The sequence below is a fragment of the Choloepus didactylus genome, chromosome 3 (assembly GCF_015220235.1).
Source record: "Choloepus didactylus isolate mChoDid1 chromosome 3, mChoDid1.pri, whole genome shotgun sequence".
NCBI lineage: Eukaryota > Metazoa > Chordata > Mammalia > Pilosa > Megalonychidae > Choloepus > Choloepus didactylus.
The window spans coordinates 134,440,435-134,463,703 of NC_051309.1; the positions used below are offsets into that span (position 1 = coordinate 134,440,435).

The following is a 23,269-nucleotide window of genomic DNA, read 5'->3' on the forward strand; positions in this document are numbered from 1 at the left end:
GTGAGTTCTTTAAATATTATAGATAGAACTCCTTTATCAGATATAAGGTTTGGAAATACTTTTTTCTATTCAGTGGTTTGTCTCTTTTTTCTTTCTTAGTAGTGTCCTTTGAAGCACAAATTTTTTAATTTTGATGAAGTCCAGTTTATCAGTTTTTTTCTTTTTGTTGCATGTGCCTTTGGTATCATAATTAAGAAACTATTGCCAAATCCAAGGTCACAAAGATTCTCCCCTGTATTTTTTCTATAAATTTTATAGTTTTAGCTCTTATGTTTATTTCTGCTCCATTTTAAGTCCCAGCACCATTTGTTGAAAAGATATTCTTTCCCCACAGAATGATCTGGACACCCTTGTTGAAGATTAATTAGTCATAAATGCAAAGGTTTATTTCTGGACTTTCAATTGCATTCCATTAATCTGTAGGTGTATCCTTATGCCTTATGTCTTGATTATTATACCTTTGTAGTAAGTTTTGAAAGTGGGAAGTATCTATCCTACCACTTTGTTCTTCTTTTACAAGATTATTTTGGCTGTTTGGGTTCCTTGAGTTTCCATATAAATTTCAGGATCAGGTTGTGAATATCTACCAAGAAGCCAGCTGAGATTTTGATAGGAATTGTGTTGAATCTGTAGATATTTGGGGAAGCTTTTCTTTCTTAATAATATTGTATTCTAATCCCTTGACATAGGATATTTTTTTTCCATTTACTTAGATCTTCTTTAATTTGTAATTTTCAGAGTACAAGTTTTGCCCTTGTTTTGTTAATTGTTAAATTTATCCCAAAGTATTTTACTCCATATAAATTTTAGGATTTCCTTGTTGATTCTAAATTGTGTTCAATCTGTATATCAAATTGGGGAAATCGATATCTTAATAATACTGAGTCTTCCAATTCATTGACTTGGTAGGCCTTTCCATTTATTTAGATTTTTTATTTCTTAATTGTTTTGTAGTTTTTGGTATACAAATCTCACATATATTTTGTTAATTAATTTTTGGTACTATTGTCAATGGTATTTTTTTTTTTTCATTTGTAAATTGTTGGTTGTTTGCTGATATGTTGGAATACTGTTGACTTTGGGATAGTGACTTTGTATCCTGTGACTTTGCTAAGTTCACTTATTACTGGCTCTAGGAGCTTTTCTTATAGATTCTTTGAGATTTTCTAGATGAACACGCATGTTTTCTGCTAGTTAAGACAGTTTTATTTCTTTCCTGTTTGTATGATTTTATTTCTTTTTCATGCATTATTGCAAGTAGAGTGTTGAATAGGTGTGGTGAGAAAGGACAGCCTTACCTTGTTCCTGATCTTAGAAGAAAATCATTGTTTCTCACCATTGAGTATGATTTTAATTTGTATGTGTACCTTTTATTATGTTAAGAAAGGTCTTTTCTATTCCTAGTTTGCTGAGTTTTTAACATGAATGGATGATGAATTCTGATGAATCCTTCTTTAGTATTAATATGATCTTATGAGTTTTCTTACAGTCTTTCAGTATAATGAATTACATTAATTGACTTTCAAATGCTGAATCAATCTTATTCCTGGAAAGAACTCTAGTTATAGTGATACAGTATCCTTTTTATACAGTATCCTATTTTTATACTGCTGGATTCTATTTGTTAATACTTGTTGAGGATTTTTGCATCTTTGTTCCTGAGGGATATTGGTCTGTTGTTTTCTTATTCTGTTTTTGCTTGATTTTGATTTATAGAATGAGTTGGGAAGTGTTCCCACTTTTTCCATTTATTGGTAGAAATTGTGTAGAATTAATACTACTTCTCCCTTGATTCTCCACTGGAATAATCTAGGGCCTGGAATTTTCATTATTTGGAAGGTTTAAGTACAAATTTAATTTCTATAATAATTATAGGACTATTTAGGTGTTCTGTTTTTTCTTGAATGAGTGTTAGTAGTTTGTATCTCTAAAGGAATTGGTCCATTTCACCTATGTTGTCAAGTTTTGGGCATAGAGTTGTTCACAGTATTCCCATATCATCTTTGTAATGTGTGCAGGATTATTAGTGGTGTCTACTGTTCTGGTTTGCTAATGCTGCCATTTTGCAAAGCATCAAAAATGGATTGGCTTTTATAAAGAGGGTTTATTTGGTTACAAAGTTACAGTCTTAAGGCCATGAAAGTGCCCAAGGTAAGGCATCAACAATAGAGTACCTTCACTGAAGAAAGGCCATTGGCATCTGGAAAACCTCTGTTAGCTGGGAAGGCATGTGGCTGGCATCTGCTTGCTCCCAGTTTGCATTTCAAAATGGCGTTCTTCAAAATGTCAGCATCAGCTTTCAACGGATGTCTTCAGAATGTCTCTAAGTTGCAGCCAGCGTCAGGGGTCCGCAACTCCAAGCATCTCTGAGCTAAGCCAGCTAGCGTCTGGGTCTGTGCCAGTATTTTTAAAGGACTTCGGTGATTGAATCAAGACTGAATGGGCGGGGCCACACCTCCATGTTAATAATTCAATCAGAGTTATCACCTACAGTTGGGCAGGTCACATCTCCATGGAAACAACTTATTCCAAAATTCCAACCTAATCAAGACTAAATACATCTGCCCACACAAGATTGTATCAAAGAACATGGCTTTTTGGGGGACATAATACATCCAAACCGGCACATCCACTTGTTTGTTGCTGATACTGGTGATTTGCGTCTTCTCTTTTTCTCTTGGTTAGCTTGGCTTGAGGTCTCTCTCATCCATGCACCCATCCATCCATCCATGAATCAATCAATCATTGATCTAATCTTTGTTGGTGGTCCTAAAGATCACCCTTGGGCTTGATGATTCACTAGAAAGACTCACAGGTCTCAGTTATGGATTATTACAATGAAAGAATACAGATCAAAATCAGCAAAGGAAAAAGGCACATAGTCCAAAGTCCAGGAGAATCTAGGTGTAAGCTTCCATGTCTTCCCTCCCTGTGCAGTCACATGGTATACACTTAATTAACTCGGTAAAGATGTGTGAAAATACATATGAAGTGTTGGCAGCCAGGGATGTTCCCCTGAGCCTTGGTGACCTGGATTTTATTGGGAGTCAGCAACATAGATATGTAGTACCTGTGTGACTGACTGCAGCTACTCAGCATCTGCCTCCCATCCCCTAATCCAGAGCCAGAACAGTCATTCACCATAAATCAAATTGACAGGAAAAACTTATCTTGTCAAATTGATATAGCATGGCCAAAAGGCCTTAGGCATACAAAAGTACTCTTATTAAGACAGAATATTCCATGGACTCAGAGGTTATCTCCCAAGAGCTAGCCAAGGGCCAGTCCTGAAGACATGGCTTTCTTTGGAATGCATAGGGTTTGAGCAACCCAGGCCTTCTTTGTTAACCTTTCCTGTACACTATCTACCTAGTAAACTCCACACTTTATTTGGATTTCATAGTTTATCCCTTTTGTCCTTTGTCAATTCCCATGTAGGATATTACATTGCACTTAGTCATCATTTTCTTTAGGCTTTTTTGGGCTGTGGCAGTTTCTTAGTGTTTTTTCTTTTTCTTTTTTTTAAAATTAAATTCAGTTTTATTGAAATATGTTCACATACCATATAATAATCTGTGGTATATAATCAACTGTTCTCAGTATGATCACATAGTTATGCATTCATCACCGCAATCTATTTCTGAACATTTTCCTTACATCAAAAAGAGTCAGAATAAGAATAAAAAATAAAAGTAAAAAAATAACACCCAAATCATCCGCCCCATCCCACCCTATTTTTCATTTAGTTTTTGTCCCCATTTTTCTAGTCATCCATCCGATATACACTAGATAAAGGGAGTGTGATCCACAAGGTTTTCACAATCACACTGTCACCCCTTGTAATCTACACTGTTATACAATTGTCTTCAGGAGTCCAGACTACTGGGTTGGAGTTTGGGATAGTTTCAGGTATTTTCTTCTAGCTATTCCAATACATTAAAACCTAAGAGGTGTTATATATATAGTGCATAAGAATATCCACCAGAGTGACCTCTCGACTTCATTTGAAATCTCTCAGCCACTGAAACTATTTCATCTCATTTTGCATCCCCCTTTTGGTCAAGAACATATCCTCAATATCTTCTGGACCATGATGCCAGGTCCAGATTCATCCCTGAGAGTCATATCCTGCATTGCCAGGGAGACTTACACCCCTGGGAGTCAGGTCCCACATCAGAGGTGGGTAGTGAGTTCACCTGCCGAGGTGACTTAGAGAGGGAGAGAGGGCCACATCTGAGTAACAAAGAGGCATCTGAGTGTTTTCTTGTTTTTGATGACTTTGAGGGTTTTTTTAATTGCGTTTTTATTGAGATATATTCACATAACATACAGTCGTTCAAAGTGTACAATCAATTGTTCATAGTTGTGCATTGATCACCACAATAAATCTTTGAACATTTTCAGTACTCCAAAAAATAAAAAATTAGAATAAAGAAGAACTTCAAAAATATTCCATTCCCCTCCTTCCCCATTGTTCATTTACTTTTTTTTTCCATACTCATTTGATGATTTTTTTTTTTTTGGGGGGGGGGTTTACTTTAGACATTGAGGGTTTTGAGGTATAGTGGTTAGATCTTTTGTAGATTTCCCTCAATTTAAGTTTGTTTGATGTTTTTCTTACAGTTAGACTGGGTATGTGGAGTTTTGGGAAGGGAGGCAACAGAGGTGAAGTTCCATTCTCATCTCAACCTATAAAGGTATAATAATTAATTTTGAAGCATTAACTAGCTAATTTTAAAATCCTCTACTCCTTCAGCAGTACTTAACCAGCTTTTATCCTGACGTACTGTTATGTGCACGATTTGTTCTCACTGGCTTTTCTTATCCATATTTAACTATGCAACCTTCTTTTTTTCAATGTTGTCAAGATCTCTAATGTGCATAATCTTAGATTTTCCTGGGGAAGGAATCCAGGAAGAACAGTAATTGGTCATGTCACAGTTTAGGGAAGCTAAGATGGGTCTATTTTATCAGATTAGAATCTGAAGTAAACTCAATCTGGTGTCTCAGTATGATTCTTGCCATTATTCTCATACATCTCTTCCTTTTCCAATATGAACTGATTCCATTATTTGGGGCCCCCAGAAAGTACAGTCTCATTCATTCTCTTGACTTGCCTAACTCCCAGTGCTCAAAACATAATAGCTGTGCAGTAAAATGAATATATCTGAATGAATGAGAAATGGATAAATGTAAGTTAGCGAGGAAATGAATGGATATTTGATACTAAAATCTCTGGCTTCCTTGTTCACCATAAGTAAACACCTGTAATGCTTGTGCCCTCATATTTATTAGAAGCTATAAAAGAAGGCACAGTTAGACAACTTCTGTTTTAGGATAGTCAGTTTTTGCTCACTGAGGCTTGATTAGTTCTCTGAGACTTGTTTGATCGATTTCATTGAACGCAGTCTATGTCTAACCTAGGATATATGTCTAATAGGATATATGTCTAATTTTTCTATGCAGCTTTCTTCTCCATTTTCTTGTGGTATATTTCAAGTCTGGGTTCCCATGTTGGTCCTGTCCGTCTAACACTCATACCCACGGCTGTTACGTGCAGCACATTCAGAGGCAAGGATAAGCTTTCATTGTAAGGTAAAATCTTTTGTTCTGTGTCTAAATATTGCTCATTGAGACTGAGTTTTAAGGGCTCTTTTCTAATATATCGTTTACTCTTTATCACAGCTTTCTCTTCATACCTCTTGACCTCAAGTCAACAGATTAATAGCAATCCGCTTTCCCCAACATCATGGTTCCCTGACCAGTATTGACTATTCTTCCCCATATGGGAGCTTCCTTTCTGGTCTGTATATCAGGATGCAAAATCTGAGCTGCTTATGAAATTTACCTATGAGTTTACTCAATTTTCTGAGAAAAGGACTTTCTTTCCTTCTATATAACAAAAATATGGAGTGCCCCTTTAGTCAGTCTTGCCAGGGGAGTGCTTTCCTTTCCATTTATGCAAAAATGTTTATTGTCAACCAACCATCAAAGGAGATCAGAGGAAATTGTTTGAATTTATGATCCAACTATTTGACAGACCTATGCTAGAAAATGTAATTCAGGGCATATTTATACTCCCTGTAAATTTTTACATGTTGGCAACATTTTTCATTAGTTTTGACCACACATACTGGTTTACTAGCTCTGCCTCCTCTTTTTACTGTCTCAACTCCTAGTAGCTTGTCCTCTCTGCTACTTCTGCCCCTTCTGCTTGTTTGTCTCTAATATGATATAGGAGAAATATGAGTTTGCTCATTAATTTATTAATTTATAAAACATTGAGCATTTGTAATGTGCAAAACACTGTGTAAGGAAGGCCATGGAGATACATACATATATAACAACCATACCACTTGAGGACACTTGGTTATTATTCACTCATATTACAAATTCCCAGAGAAGAATAAATAATCAGAAGCACCAAAACACAGTTGTTTTTTAAACTTTTTATTTAGAAATAATTTCAAATTTACAGGACAGTTACAAAATAATACAAACCCCATACAGAGAATTCCAACATACGCCTGCCCCCCTGCCAGATACCCAGATCCACCAATTTTAACATTTTGTCACATCTCCCATTTCATTCTATCAGTCTCTCAGTCTTGTCTATTTATCAGTCCTTTTTCTGAACACTTAAGTGTGGGTTGTATCCACCATGCTCCTTGAGCACTTAATACTGCCATGTGTATTTCCTAAGAACCAGGATATTCACTTATGTAACTAACTTAAGTGTGCTTATCAAGTTCAAAAAAAAATAACATTGATAGAAACCTTACTGTCCATATTCCAATTTTTTCATGTCTTAATGTCCTTTTGAGCCTTTTCTCCTCCCTGGATAGAAACCACAAAATACCGCATTTAATTGTCATTGTCTTTTTAGTTGCTCATTCTTTTTTTTTTTTAATTGAGGGAACATATGTACAACATAAACTTTCCCATTTCAACCACTCCCATTCAGTGGGATTATTCATAGTTACAATGTTGCTGTATAGTCATCAACTTTCATTACTAAAACTTTCTCATCTCCCCTAACAGAAACCCTACATCCCTTATATATTAGCTCTGCCTTTCTCTCTTTCCCACCCCTGGAAACCTGTACTCTAATTTCTGTCTCTATGAACTTGCATATCCATCCTTCTTTGTAGTTACTGTGGGGCTTAAATTTAACATCCTAAATCTATAACACTCTTACTTACTTAGATACCAACTTAACTTCAATGGTATACTCAACTTATGTTTCTATACCCTTGTTTCCCCCCAGCTTTACATAGTAGTGCTTGTAAGAAATAGCATGTTTATGCATTATGAGTATTAACCCACTGATTTTTTCATTATATTCTCTGCATTTGCCTTTTAGATTCTATAGGAAGTAAAAAGTGGAGTTACAAATCAAAAATACAATAGTACAGACATTTATATTTACCCATGTCATTACTCTTACCAGAGATCCTATTTCTTCATGTAGCTTCAGTCTCTTGTCTAATGTCCTTTTCTTTCAACCTGCAGAACCTCCTTTAACAACTGTTGTAGGTTCAGCTTTTGTTTATCTGAGAAAGTCTTGATTTCTCTCTCATTTTTTGAAACATAGTTTTCCTGGATATAGAGTTCTTGGTTGACAATTATTTGCTTTCAGCACATTAAATATCTTTTTACCTCCAGGGTTTCTGATGAGAAATCAGCATTTAATCTTATTGAGGCTCCCTTTTATGTGACATGTTGCTTCTCTTGTGGCCTACAGAATTCTCTTTTAACCTTGACAGTTTGATTATAATATCTTGCGGCATGGGTGTATTTGACTTTATTCTGTTTGGAGTTTGTTGAGCATCTTGGATGTGTATATTCATGCCTTTTGTTAAATTTGGGAAGTTGTCAGCCATTATTTCTTTGGATTTTCTATCTACTCCTGTCTCTCTCTCCTTCTTGGACTCCCACAATGCATAAATTGGTATGCTTGATAGTGTTCCACAAGTTCCTCCTTGGCTGTGTTCACTTTTCTTCATTTTTCCTCTTCCTGCTTCTTAGACTGGATGATGTCAGTTGTCTCATCTTCAGTTTCACTGATTCTTTCTTCTGTCAGCTCCAGTTTGCTGTTGAACCCGTTTAGGGAATTTTAAATTTCTGTTACTGTGGTCTTCAGCTCTGTTTTGTTTCTTCTCTCTATTCATATTTTCTTTGTGTTCATCTATCATTTTATTGATTTCCTTTAGTTCTTTGTCCATGTTTTCCTTTAGCTCCTTTAAAAAATGGTCCTAAATATTCTCAAAGTCTTTGTCTGGTACATCCCAAGCCCAGGTCTGGTCCTCCTCATTGATGGTTTCTAGTGCTTTAATTTTCTCCTTTGCTTCAGCCATCACTTCTGTTTCTTTGTATGTTTTATAATCTTTTTTTGAAATCTGGGCATTTTGATATTTTGATGAGTTATTGGTGGAATTTAGATTCTGGAGCATCTTTTCCTTAAGCTTGTATACAGTTAGTGTTATGACAGAGCACTCATTGAATGCCAGGGGCTAATAAGGGGAAAAAAAAGAGAAGGAAAAAAAGAAAACATCTTTCCCAGTTTTTGCAGATTGACTTGTGCTAGTGCCCTCCTTCAGAACTTATTCATACAATGAATTTAGAGAATAGCTAGAGACCAAATTGGGGATACCCTAATACTTCTTTTACATGAGTCTTACCTTGGACATGTGCATATGGCCCTACAAGTTCCCCTGTTTACATGGATATGAATGTCCCCTCTTCCTAGGAAACAGTTTCCTCACAATCCTTTGCCCCAGGCAGCTTTCTGTAGAAGAGCTCTTTGAGCTGCCTTCTACTTGCAGGGCAAGTTCTGGGGTGATGAGTATGTGAGGAGTGTCCTTCTTCATACCCGCAGGCCAACACCAGACAGATTAGGCTAGACATATGTGCTCCTAATAAGTGCACAAGGGTTACTTTGCTCCCTCCAGAACCAGGCATCAGGGGTCCACACTGGGAGCGCAAGCCAACTTCATGCCAAGCTGATGAATGGCGGGGGAAGGGCCAGCTAGGGTGCCATGAGATCTTAATTCTTTTAAGTAGCCTTTTTACTTGATTTGGCATGCACTCTGTCTTGCAATCCTTAACGTTTTCTGGAGCTTTGAGAAAGATGTTTCTGTTAGTTCTTGCTATTTGTTCAAAACTTCTGTAGGAGAATGGAGCCCTGAAGCATTTAGATTGGAGTAGAGCCTCCAACAAAACTCATTTTAAAATTTTTATTTAAAAAATTTTTCTTTATTTTGGGGTATTTGGTGATATACTATTCTGCATGGCTGATATTAATTCACATAGGTAACTTATGAGCATATACTTAGTACTTGGGTTTAGGAGCCAAATCAGTAGAAGTTCTCATTTTTTTCCCTCTGTCCTTGTAGCTTTCATTTCCTTTATCCGTATTCCTTTAACTTTTAACAGTTCTGCTGCCATAGTAAGAACGGAAGGAATCTCTAAGCAGTTTCCTTAAATAGTCAAAGATTTTGTGATTTTGAGTGAAATTATTCAAGGAATTTGGTGCATCAAAAAAAGCATAAGGAAATATTTTAATGAGGTATGAAGAATTTTCTAGGTGAAGTTTTACTCCTGATCTGAGTCTTTCTTTTTTATTATTGCTGCTGTTGTTTTTTCTAGTTTAAAGTTTCTATTTTTATGGGATTTTTTGTAGACTTGTTCATCTGGCAAAAGTAGGTACCTTTTTAAAAGCTCATTTTGGAATGGTTAACCAGTTTTAAGTTATATTAAGGCATACCATTTTGTGATCTAAGGGAGGCTTATTTAGATAATAATTTATTATTGTATTTACAAGGTTTGACTTTATACATAGCCAGCTCTCTGAGGACATCTCATAGTAAATTTATTAAAGTGTGATTATAATGTAATGATATTTTAGAAAGTGAACTTAGATTTTAATATAACTATTAAATTGATTATGAAATCTATACAGTTTAAAATTTGACTTAAATATTTGCCTTTAAGTTGATCACATTTTCCATGACTTGTCAGATATTTGTGTGTGTGTGTGTTTATTTTATTTGAATAACTTCCTTCTTTTCTTTAATGTTTTCCCTTATTAATTATGACTGTAGGAAAATCTGGCTTCCATAGCTTTTATCATATGTTTCAGCAAGGTCCTCACTGTCATTTACTAAAGAACAACAAATCACCCACGGTTAGATAAAATTAGTGGCAAAGTTTTGGCATACAGTTTCCTAAACTCTTTCTCATCTGTGTGTTTTTTTTTTAGCTGTACTCTTACCTCTGAAATTGTTTTCAACATGATTTCCTATGCAAATGGATGTAAAATACAGAGAGGAAATAATTTGGAGAGAAAATTATCTTGTTATTCTTTAAAAAATAAATGGAGGCAGTGTTCATAATTATCAAATAACTACCTAAATCTTAAAGGTTTTGTGTGTTTGGCTTGTTTTGCAGAGGTTTTCATTTCTCTTGGGTAAATACTAGGAATAGATGACTGAGTCCTATGGAAGATTATGTTTAATTTTTTAAGAAACTGTTCTTGATATTGATAATGCTATTCAGAACTTGATAATACTATTAGGATCTTTTATATCCTTGTTGACTTTTTATCTAGTTGTTTTGTCAGTTACTGAGAGGGGTTTGTTAAAATCTTATGCTGTCTTGTAGAATTGTCTATTTTCTCCTTCAATTTTGTCAGTTTTTGCTTCATGGATTTTGAGGCTCTATTTTTAGACCCATATACATTTATAATAAATGTCTTCCTTGATTTATTAGAAGGGATGAATTGTCCTTTTTATCATTATGAAATGCCCCTCTTATTTTTAGTAATACTTTTTGTTTTGATGTCTATTTCATCTGATATTAAAATAACCAGCCAGCCTTTTTTGTGTGTTATTTATATGGCGTATCTTTTTCTATCCATTTACTTTCAATTTATCTGTGTATGTTAAAGTATGTTTCTTGTAGGCAGCATATAGTAGAGTCTTCCTTTTTTATCCACTCTTTCGATTTCTGCCTTTTGGTTACAGTGTTTAGACCATTAAGGTTTCATGTAATTGTTGATATGCTTGTTGAATCTACTGTTTTATTATTTGTTTTCCATTTGTCCTCTCTAGATCTTGTTCCTCTCTCTATCCTCTTTCCTGCCTTCTTTTGAATTACTTGAATACTTGTTTAGTATTCCATTTTAATTTGACTGTGTTTTGGATTTATCTCTGTATTATTTTATTAATGGTTGCTTTAAGGAGTATAATATCTTTATAATTTTATAATATATACTATTATATAATAACTATTCACAGTTCTACTTAGAGTTAAATTGTACCACTTTAAGTGAAATATAGGAGTTTTGCAACCATATATGTTATTAGTCACTGAGATTTTTTTATAGTTGTCAAATATCAAAGTTATACTCTTTGCTTTCAACATGAATGTATTTTTTAAAAACTTAAGAGAAGAAACATAGTCTTTTAAAATTACCTAGACACTTATTGTTTCTGCTGTTCTGCTTTCATTTCTGAAAATCCACATTTGCCTCTGGTATCAATTGCCTTCCACCTGAAGAACTTTATAAACATATTTTGTAGAGCAGGTTTGCTGGCCAAGTATTTGCTTAGATCTCCTCTGTCGTTATTGAAGAATATCCTCACTGCATGTCGAATTCTGGTTAAGAGTTCTTTCAGCATTTGAAAGATCTTGCAGTCATTTGACATCAGGATTTTTTTTAAGTGAGAAACATGTGATCTCATTTTTAAAATTAGAAATATGTGAAAACAAAGATTTTCAAATCATTGTTTCCCTGTATATAATAGATTATTTTTCTTTAGCTGCTTTCATGATTTTTTTTTGCTTATCTTTGCTATTCAGAAATTTGATTTTCTATCCCAGTCTCTCTGATTCTGAGACTACAGTGACACGATGTTAAATGGTTTGATATTGTCCTATAGCTCCCTGAGGCTCTACTCAAATTTTTTTCAATCTTTTTTCTCTCTATTCTTTAGTTTGGATATTATCTGTTAATCAGTCTTCAAGTTCACTGATTCTTTCCCTTGTCATTTCCATTCTGCTTATGAGCATGTACAATGAATTCAGATATTGTAATTTTTTCAGTTCTAAAATTTCCATTTCATTCTTTTTTATAGTTTTTGTTTCTCTGCTGAGAATTTCTCTTCCTGTTCATTTCATCTAAGTTTATCTTTACTTCATGGCAAAGGTAACATTTATCCTTGCCTCATGGAGCATACTTAAAATAGCTACTTTAAAATCATTGTTTGATAATTATAACATCTGGTATCTCAGCATTGGTATCTTTGATTGTCTTTTCCCTTGTCAAGTGGTCACACACACTTTGCTGGATCCTTGTATATCAAGTGATTTTGGATTATTTCCTGATTGTGAATGTTATATTGTATACTCATGTTATTTGTAATCCTTTGGGGAATGTCTATTTTTTTCTTTCTTTCTTTCTTTTTCTTTTTTTCTTTTAGCAGCGTATAGTCCATCTAGTTAGGTTCAGATGGAAAGTGTATCTTAGCTTCAGTGGGTTATGATTCCAAACTCAGTTCAATTTTGAAATCCTTTGCTATACTGCTTTGAGCTTGTTCTTTGAATGGTGTCCATCACTCAGGGGTTTGTCTCACACGTGAACCATGGTTTAAATGAGTTAAGTGTGCAGAGCTTTTACGGTGCAGGTTTGGGTCTGCCTGCATTTGCAATGCACAGCTTAAGGGTGAACTTAAGACTTGTGCAGGTTCATGGCAATCTCTTTCACTAGTTCTCTCTGATGTTTCTTTTCACTCTGGTCTACTGAGGCCCTTTTGTTCCAGTTCTTCTGGCCAGAAAGACAGGGATTCTATCAGAGCTTTAGCTGCCTGCTCTGCTGTTTAATTGTTTAGTTCTGTGACTGAGACCTGTTCTTGGGGTGCAGTCATGAGAGAAAAAGAGAAGAAAAAAAGAACTTAAACTATACTTCGCCCTTTTCACCCACCCTGTGCAGGTTATTTCTTTACCTTTTACTTCTCTCCTCACTCCACCTGTGTTTCTTTACTTTTGATAATCCTCAAGTAGTTTTTGTATTTTGTCTAAAGTTTTTATTTTTAAGCAATGGGAGAGAGAGGCAGTAGATGGTCTATGGCACACACAATAGTGGAACTGGAACTTTGACTTGTTTTATTTGTTAAAATCTCCTTAGAAAGCGTCTTTAAGCCATGGGAAAGAATATTTTTTGTCTTTTCACTTTATAAAGGTAATGGCTTTCATTAGATCTGAGAATGCATTTTGAACACTTACTGCTTCCTTATCTTGCTTTAACTCCATTAAGGAAGCTTCTAGAAATGATTTTTTCTTTTGGACCTTGGACATTGGGTTTTCTCAACTTACTTAATTTTGAATTGTGTAGTATCTTTAAATACTTTAGTAAGTTTATGATTTCAAAAGAAAATATATGTATTTTATACATTTGAATGGTTGAAAGTCAGTGTTTGGCCCAGCAGACAATTTGGAACAGGTGCCAACCTGCTCACTGCTGCCTGGCCTATTGTCCTTCTCTTGACGCCTGTTAGTATGAAAGAACAAAATGAGAAGTACTTGTTGTCTCAGTATTTTCTATAAAATAACACCTTCAAAGGAATTTTTGTCCCTGGCAGTGTAAACTTTGGAACCTAGGAAACAGGAGGATCTTGACTGAGAGATGTGTAAGAAACACTGTCAGTCCCCCTAGAGCTACTGAATTCCTTTCTTATAGTAATTCCCCAGTGTTTGCAGCCCAGTTCATTAAGTTTTATTTTTTTGCCTTGGAACTTGTCCATAAAAGGTTTTTACCTGATCATCAGGTTCTTTGCTTTCTATGGATGCACAGTTAGGATTGAAGTAGGTTTTTTGTTGTTTGTTGTGGTTTGTGTGTTGTTGGATGCTGGTCTAAAAAGTACTGTAAGATACTTATGGAAGTTATTTCTCTTGGGAAATTTATCTCACTCTTCTGTGCTTGTTTGACAGCTGTTCCTTCACTTCTAACTTAATTATTAATTCAAAAGTGTATAAAACCATATGCAAACAGCTGTTCACATTTTCATTAGGGAATGATAAGAAAGATAGGACTCAATTATTATCAGTAGTTATTTAGGTTAGATTGTAGGAATAAGTTTCTGGTAGTTATGATATAACTTATTAAAAAGACTTTTGGGATTTTATTTATTTTATTAGCATAAAATAGTATTTGTTGAAAGATGAGAAGTGTTAAAAATGAAATCCTTTCTTAAGGTACAGTAGTGAACCAGTTTTAGAATTTCACTTCTAGTTCTAGGATTTTATGATTTCATGCTGGTGTTTATCCTTCTCTTACAGACTAAGTTTTCCCATGACTTTCTGTGCATTAGCACTTCTCTGTATAATAGTCAGTGTTTGTAGCTGACATATTTATTTATGAATTAAAATGTTAGCTATTGAAAGACTCATCATTTATTTGACCTTCAGGTGAAAGTCAAAATATGTGTGAAGAACCTAATTGTTTGCTGTTAGTTTAAGAAATTTATAATCAGACAAAATAACAGGACAAAAATAACAAGATTAAAAAAATGATGGTAATTAAATGTTGGTCATGAAACTCCAATATGATACTTGAGTCTGTTTCTTTTATCTTTTGTAAATAGTCCTTTAAAATATACTTAATACTTACTTTAAACATCTCTTAGGCATTTAAATAAAATAAAATAACACCTAGTATTTATTAAATATTTACCATGTGCAGGCAAGGTGCTAATTAATTTAACATATATTATCTTTAATTAATGATAATTATTGACAATGATCCTGATATCTTAGGTTTTATTATTCCCATATTACAGATGAGAAAGAGGCTTAGAAAGATGAAGTAAATTCTCCAGAGTTACACAGTAAGAGTGGATCTTGGGTTTAAATCCAAGACAGTTTTTTTCTACCAAGTTCTAAATTTTTGAAGATATTTAATATGTCCAAAAATATGTGAAGTTAAAAAAGGCAGAAATAAAACTGTGAATACATTGTGATCCCAATTGAAACACACACACACACACACTTTTGCATTTTTGCAAGGCTAGAATGCAACAAAATGTTAACAGTGGTTACTTTTAGATGTTGGAAATACAAGTAATTCTTATATTCTCCTTCATCTTTTCTTAAAAGGCTGTACTTACATGTCAGCTCTTTTCATAATCATACAAGATAGGAATTCCTATTAATATTTTTATACTCTAACCCCTGCATAAATCTTACACATATGCAAAAGAATTTCTAAATCTCTACCCTTACATTCTCATATTTGAGAACTGTAAAGCTATTGAATGTTCTGTCAGTAGTTTTTATATTAATTTGTATGAAGACAGATACTTTAATCTTCAGACAAAGACACTCTATCTTTTAGGATACTTGTCTTATTCTTCTTTCTAGATTATAAATTTTTGTGGATTGTATCATACTCGTCTTTTGTTTCTGCAGTCCCTGGGACAAATCCAGTACCTAGAAAACATTTCTTAAAAATTTGTTGAATTTATTTCATTTACTTGTAAATTTCAACCAGTGTTCAGTTATTGGGAAGGGTAAGGGAATTGCACTTGTAATAATAAAAAAAATTTAGGTTTAAAATATTCTAGATTTATGAATATGATTGATTTTTCTGACTTCTTCACCTAGTTCTACCAGATGAACAAGCAGTTCCCTGACAATACTGGGGACCTGCCAAGGCTTTTTTCTTGCTGAACCTCATACCTGCCCCTCTGGTTCAAGCACATGCATCATGCTCTTCCACCTTTTTTGGCCACAACTTTCTCAGTCTGCTTTCTTGTCCTCTTTTTCAGATTATAAAAGTAATGCTGTTTCATTGTAGAAAATTTGGATAGTACCAAAAATTATGAAGGAGTGTATAAGAATTACTTGTATGTATTCCCACCAGCTAAAAGTAACCACTCATAATATTTTGATGTAGTACCTTGTAGCCTTTCAAAAATGCATCATATAGATATGATTTAATTGGGGTCACAAAGTATATTGTTTTATATTATGCTTTCTTTACTTCATACATCTTTTGAAATATTAAATATCTTCTAAAATATATTCAATTTCTGTATAGTAATTCATTCTTTGGGTTTCCTGTATTTCATTTAATAAATCATTTAATGTTTGTCTTTTAGATTGTTTTTAGGTTTTTGCTCTCATAGTGTTGTATTGTAAATCTTTGAAGAAAAATCTTTCTGAACATTCTAACTATTTTGGGGGGATAGATTCTAGGAATAGAATTTCCAGAGTATGAACTTCTTAAATATGTTGCCAAATTCCTTTCAGAAATGTAGTTTTTTTTACTTCTAGTAGTGGGTGAGAATGCTTTCATTATACATCGCCAGCCTTGAGAAATGCCATATTTTAATCTTTGCTAATTTTATAATTAAAGTACTTTATAGCTAAAAATAGTTTCTCATTATTTTAATTTATATTTTTTGGTTTTGATTACTAGTGAGCTGAGCTTTTTTTTCGTATATTAATTGACTTCACATTTCTCCATCTTTGAATCATCTGTTTCCTTTTGTATTTCATATTTGCAACAGTACCTCTCCCTGGCTAGTCATTTATGTTCATCTTTTTTAAAAAATTGAATTATTTTTGGATTGACTCTTTCCTCTTTGAGATTTTTAATTCTTTCTTAAAAAGCTATTGTAACCTCCTGGGAAGTTAGAGTATATATAATCAAAATGGCAAATATAGAGTCTTCAACCATGGCATCAGAATCTTATATTTATAATTTACTGTTTCCATCTTAGATACTAACTATAATGTTAGTTACTTTGATTTTACTCTTCATTTAAATCTATTTTCTCATTCCTCTCATACTTCCTCTTATTTGATGACAGCCTCTTTTACCAACACATGGGTGTTCATAGACGGTAAGCATCTCTGTGGTACAGATGGGTCATTTGCATTTTAGAGGAATTCCAGAATAGTTACTAATCATCTCAGTATGTGTTCCCACAGAAAAAGTTTTCAGCAGTCACTCACAATTTTTCCTCCTGTGTTAAAAATAAATCAGATTATTTTGTTCTTTTAAAAATTGTCTTCTTTCACATGGCAGTAGCAGAATGTCTTAATACAGTCAGTAGTCCAGAACAGCCCAGGAGAGAGGCCTCTAAAACAGTGGTATGCATAGAGAATACACACTCATTTTGGAAACTTTGCATTGGAAGTCTCTAAATTGGGAGAAGGAACTGGTAAAATTCAGAAAGGATAGTTAGTATGCTATACTTAAAAAATTCAGTTGTAACCCTTTGTTTTTTATACCACTGTCATTAAGACAGTGTGCAAATACACCTCTGGGATTGCATGCTTTATAGATTATTTACACTTTCTGCACAGGCCTTGATAGCCATATAAATTCAGTTTCACATGTGGAAAAAACATTGGGTTTGTAGGAAAGATTGAAGGCTTGTGTGGCTTTTTCATTCTACCCCCAAGGAGTACTGTATTAGACTAGATAAAATACATTGTGAATGATAGTCAAATTGCTTCACATATAACTATTAAATTTATAGACCAAGTTCTAAATCTTGTGATGTAGTTTGAGATTTGGTATACTATGTTCTAGATTAAGTGTTACTTTAAATTGCCCAGTTATTGAAACAGAACTTTGACTTTTATGTGAATTCTGTAGTGATTCTATGTAATTGTTGAATACTTACTTATATGATAGCATTGAGCTCATTTCTAACATATTTGGAAGAATGTAAACTTTATTTTTTTTTTTACATTGTATTGAGCTTATGTTATTAGTTATATAAATCACATACTTCATGTATGTAACTTTAAGTGCTTTAAGAAATACATACGTTTATAAAAATGCAGTTTTATATAAGGTGGAGTATTTGTTACATCCTGGGGTAGCAAGTGGTTGGAAAAAAAATGAATGATAGAGAATGTATCACCGGGGCCCCAGACAATCTTTTCACTCATTTTTGATTGACTTCTTAGCACATATTCCAAATTTTTTCTACTGTACTCAAGTCCCTGGTACTACCTTATGATTCTTATAATACTTTATGATTCGTATTCTTATTCCCAAACCTGTTTCTTTTTTCTCTTTTAGTGGAACTTTCAATTACCCAGTTTGAATCCTCACTGTTGTCTTTGATTCCATTTCCTTTTTCACCTCTCCCTCCTCAAATCTAATGAATTATCAAGACTCATCGATTTGACTTATTTAATATCCTTTTTATTTCTTTTCTTCTCTATAGCCTCACAGTTACTGCTATAGTACAGACTACATCTCTCTTAACTGCATTACTGCTGAAGCCTCCTAATTAGTCTTCCTGTTTCCATTCTTGTTCCCTCTCCCCATTCTACTCTTCTCCTACATTGTAACCAGGGTAATCTTCCAGAAGTGCAAATCTGATTGCATTATTTCCCTGATTAAATAGCTCTTGCTCTTATTATAAAGTCTTCTTTATGGCTTTTGAGGCTCTTCATGGTCTGGTTGCTCCCTGTATGCTAACTTGCCTTGTTTCTACTCCCCTCCTGGCTCTCTTAATTCTAGCCATACTGAGTTACCTTTAATTCTCTTAATGTACAGTACTTTTCCTCCTTCCCTTCTCTACATGGCATTTACTGTTACTTTCAACTGGCTAATTCCTGTATGTTCAACAGATCCCATCTCATATGTCACTTCTGAAAGCTTTTTCGTATCATCCATTTAAACTCTGTCTGCCCTTTGTGCATGTACTGTACCATTTAGTAACTGCCTATTTATGGAAATTGTCCTGTTTATGGAAATATTCCATCAGGTTGGAAGCTCAGTCTGTGCAGGAACTGTTGTTTCTTTAGGAAATCAGAATAGGATGAAATAAGCATTTAGTAAATATTGTTGAATTAATTGATGTTTCTTTCTGCATATGACCTTGCCTCATATTTTACTGAGAGACTAGATAGAGACCTTTTGACATTACTCTCTTAACTCCTCAATTTTCACCAATCTTAAACTTTTTTATCTTTACCCCTTTGCTCTCCTTTCCTGCTTCTTCAGAGAATAGAGCTGATGTTGGCTTGGAAGGATAAACACTTAACAAACTAAAATATAAAGTGGAAAATATAAATGTGGTAGCTGCAGAGCGGTGTTAACTATCTTTCAAGAAGTTTAGTGATGAAGGAAGGAGATATGATACACTATAAGGTAGAAACAATATCAAAGTGAGGTTGTTTTAAAAGACAGGAAGAAACACGGGATATTTTGTGGGCTAAAGTAAGGATTTAGTGAAGGATACAATTAAGACAGGAATAGACAGGGTACAAATGATGAAGTAAGAGCCCCAAATGTCAGAAGATAAATGGGATCAGGGTTGTTTCACTCTTCCACTGGTTCTTTTGGCCTTGAGGGCTGTGGATCGTTTCCTGAGCATAGACTACTAGGTGCATGCTGTAGACACTAATTTTTTTTTTGCCTATTCAGTGAACATTCTGTTTTCTGGTAAGAGCATATTAATTTCTCTGGAGAAACCAGTCCTCTCCAAGTCTTGCTCCAAGTGACACTGTTTGATACTACTTCTTGATACTGACTAAAGAGATAATTCTAACCTATGGATTTCCTTATTTATTTTGGTGGTTTTCAGAATGTGTGCTTCATGGGGGTGCTTTAGGGTTCAGTATCTGATTTTATTTTCTTTTTAAAGACTTTAAAAACTTTCAGAAAGACTAATTCAAAACCAAACACACTTGAATGTGTATTTAATATATACCAAATTCTGTCACATTAGAGATTATCAGATTGTACTTCCAGTTTTTTTGGTTTTGTGCAGACCTGAGGAAAAATCCTTCAAGCCACTATGGGCATATAATTCATTTTTGTAAAAACGTCATTGATTAAGAAGAATAAAGCTCTTGACTAATCTTAAAAGTTATATCTGTAAATGTCCACTTACCTAAATAAGTATAAGTTTTCTCAGCTGAGAACTACTGCCTTACTGCAGTACTTTCAATAACTCAAACATGCTCCAAGGCATGGAAACATCTGGTACTCACAGAGCATGTTCACAGCATCTGTGCTTTTCTCATGGTGAGTGTAATGATTGTGTAGTAATAAGTGAATGGGAATCATGCAGCATCATAACAGTGGTACATTATCATTTTAGTTATCATACGTTTAAGGGGTTGCTTCTCTAGCTTTTACATTTATGATAGTTATTGTAAATGCTGCTTTTACTATTTTATATATTATAAATACTTGCTGTCTTTCTATGTATGTATGTATATATGTATGCATGTATGTGTGTGTGTGTGTGTGTATTCCACTGCTTTAAAAGGATAAAAATAAAAGCTATTGATGTAATTAAACCACTCTATTCAGTAATCTTCTTACCATATCCACAGACCATTTATATCTTCTTAGTTCTCTATACTTTCTCACCTCTGTATTTAGTTTTTGACAGTTGTTAACCACCCTCCTTAAAACCCTCTTCATTATGGTTATTTTTATGAATTCTATGCTAAAATATTTAGGAAAGGTGTCATGATGTCTGCAGCTTATTTTTTTTAATTCTACAAAAAATTTAAATACTGATTAAGTGTGTATGTTTATGCATAGTTTGTATAAACAGTAGATACTCATTATTCATGGATTCTGTATTTGTGAATTTGTCTATGTGCTAAAATGTGTTTATAACTCCCAATTCAATATTCACTGAGATTTCACTGCCATTTGTGGACATGTACAGAGCAGTGAAAAATATGAGTCGCCTTACGTGCAGGTTCTTAGCTGAGGCTGAACAAGATGTTGCTCTGTCTTCTTGTTTCAGTTTTCATAACCATTGTCTTTTTCACAGCACATTTATTTCCACTTTTTTTATGTTCTTGTGCTTTTTTTTGGTCAAAATTTGTGGCCATTGGTTTATAAGAACCTAACCATGTATTTCCTCTAGGAGCAATGGTTCAGTATTTACTTGTTTCTGTGCTCTGTAGTGAATTTATAGAATGTAGTTACAGTCTAATGAGAATCATTTTAAAATTTGCCGATTTGCCTTAGCTCATGCATTGTCTCTCTCTGAACACACATATACTCAATTCTCATTATTCATGTTAGTTATATACTATGGTAAATTTTGGTGGAGGGTGTATAGATGTTTGTTGTACTGATTTTTCAACTTTTGCATATGGTTGAAATTTTTCAAAATAAAAATTAAAAAATAAAATCAAAAGATAAGAGACAACAGAGATTGCAAGCAGGAAAATGTCAGAGTGTGACAACGCTGGTGCACTTCTGTCCACAGCAGGCCCAGTTATACTAAGGGCAGTTGCCTTCTGTGATAAACAGTAACTTTGATGCTGCCAATGATGGCCACAATTTGTTTTGTTTTGTTTTTAAGGGCCTTAAGCTCATGTGTACCAACCTCAAGTTTAATTTTAGTGTTATTATGGGTGGAAATAAAAATCCATTAAAAGAAAAGAAAAAGAAAAGGGAAAAATAAAACCCAAAGCTGCTGCTGCTGTAGGGAAACATATACTTATTTTTGACACCATTAAAATAGATGAAATCATTGAAATGGCCAACTGGCATTTTACATCAAGAGACCTAAAAGTGTTCATGCCCTTTAATCCAATAATGATACTTTCCAAAATAAACCTGAAGAGCGCAATTTAGAAAAAAAAAGTTGTCTAATCTCAGGATCATGACTGATAATGTAGCATTCTGCTGGGTCTGCAGGTAATCAACAACAATAAAACACCCATAAAACCATGCACATTCATTTGGAACAAGTAGTCTTTTCCTGGCATTAACAAAGAAACAAAACAAACAAAACTCCCTCTCTTATCCTTTGGATTTTTTGATTGTTTTCTAACTTTTCTTCCTCTTCCTTTTCCTCTGCCTCTTAAACTTAGGTGTTGCCCAAAGATCTGCCAATCTTTCTGTTCTTGGTTAGCAATTTTAATTATTTCCTGGCTTCTACCATTGTCTATATGTGGATATCTCTCCAGTCCTAGCCTCTTTCCAGACCTCCATTTGTAATGTCTACTTTCCTGGCTGCTCACTTTTCATTGTTTAAATATCTTGTCCCAAGTTCCAGCTCTGTACATCTAAAAAAAATCTATCTTATTTATTTTCCCTCCTAAAGATTTTTCTTTCTTTTGTGGTCCATCTTGAAATCTTTTTGTTAGCTTTGAGTTCTCCACCTTTCTTTCTTACTCTACCCTCCAAATTCTCAACTGTATCTCTGTAGTATCTTTCTGGTCTTTGTTATTTGATTGTGGTTACCCTAGTTAAAGCCCATCTTTATTTTTTTAAGGATATTTGTAACAGATCATTATCTCCTTCCATTCTCCTCCCTCTCTAATGCATCTTGTCAGAGAAGTTTTCCTGCAATACGGCTCAGATCCTCTCATTTTCTAGATAAAAAAAAACATAGAGACTTTGAATTGTGTACAAAGTGGATCTTGAACTTCATAATCTAGTTTTCAGGAACTTCTGCTATCTGGCTTCAACATACTTTTCTTTTTTATTTCCTTTCTTCAAATGTTTTTCCTCTCTTCTTCCTCATACTTCCTGGCTTCTGAACCTTTCTTCATTTTTTAGACTCTACCTGAGCATTTCCCTGTTTTCACATTTCCTGATCTCATCCATCCTTCAAGAGTTGGCTTTCAGATGTGCTTTCCAGCTGGAAATAATCTTTCCTTCTTGGGAACTCCCAAATACTTTTTGTTTCTTTGTTATTATACTTAGTATCCTTTGCTTTGTCTTATGGTTATTTATGTTCATGCTGCTAGTTGATCCTAGTAGATAAGTTCTTGAAGGTCTGGAATCCTGTCTCATACTTCTATTTCCTGTGAACATTATATGGTAGATAGCTGTTCTTAAAACATATTTATTGAGTAAATGAATATATAAAGACCTGTCTCATGTAGAGGCTATTTCTTAGTTGAGAAAATGTAACAGAATTCTGAGCATAATTTATTAATATTCAGAAGACAGAAAAGATCATATGTTCCACTTATGTTCTATAAAACATATTTTGGTGTAATTTTTTAAAAATATATATAAGAAATCAGGTAGATAGACGGGATCTTGAATCATTGACTGAAATCATTTTCAGAGAAATGGGATCTAATTTGTAAAGCCTGAATAGAAGATAGCATTATGTTCATTCCAGTTATTTACGGAAGACTTGTAAGCAGAGACATTTTTTTTCCTTTGTTATTTCTACAGTACACAGCCAGCATTTTATTTACTCCTGATTTACTTCTTGACATTATTGGAATATTTTATGATCCTTCTTGA

General features: G+C 34.0%; 1 protein-coding gene across 2 annotated transcripts in view; it reads left to right on the forward strand.

Moving 5' to 3' along the window:
* SPATA5 (spermatogenesis associated 5) overlaps positions 1-23,269 on the forward strand; it is a 449,967-nt gene that overhangs the window by 78,359 nt on the left and 348,339 nt on the right. The gene's annotated exons all lie outside the window — the stretch shown is intronic.